This window comes from Cebus imitator, unplaced genomic scaffold (genome assembly GCF_001604975.1).
Source record: "Cebus imitator isolate Cc_AM_T3 unplaced genomic scaffold, Cebus_imitator-1.0 Scaffold831, whole genome shotgun sequence".
Lineage (NCBI taxonomy): Eukaryota > Metazoa > Chordata > Mammalia > Primates > Cebidae > Cebus > Cebus imitator.
This window is the reverse complement of record NW_016108146.1, coordinates 237,357-237,689: the sequence shown is the minus strand read 5'-3', so window position 1 is coordinate 237,689 and position 333 is coordinate 237,357.

Genomic DNA, 333 nt, shown 5'->3' with positions numbered 1-333 from the left:
GTGAGCCGTGATCGCGCCATTGCACTCCAGCCTGGGTAACAAGAGCGAAACTCCGTCTCAAAAAAACAAAAACAAAAACAAAACAAAACAAAAAAACTAGGGTTGTAAACTCAAATGACTACAGGGCCAGCAACTGACGAGAAGCGGGGCGCAGGGCTGGGGGCGCTGCGGCTAACTGAAGAGGGCACGCCCTGTCGAAGGGGCTGCGGCTGCTCAGCTGTTCGGACAGTGTCGGTCCTGTGTTGCAGATTGTTTTGTCAGAGGCCAAAATTGTGACTTTTTATGTGAAATAAGATTTTTAAATGCTGGTGCTCAGTCAAAAAATGTAAAAAC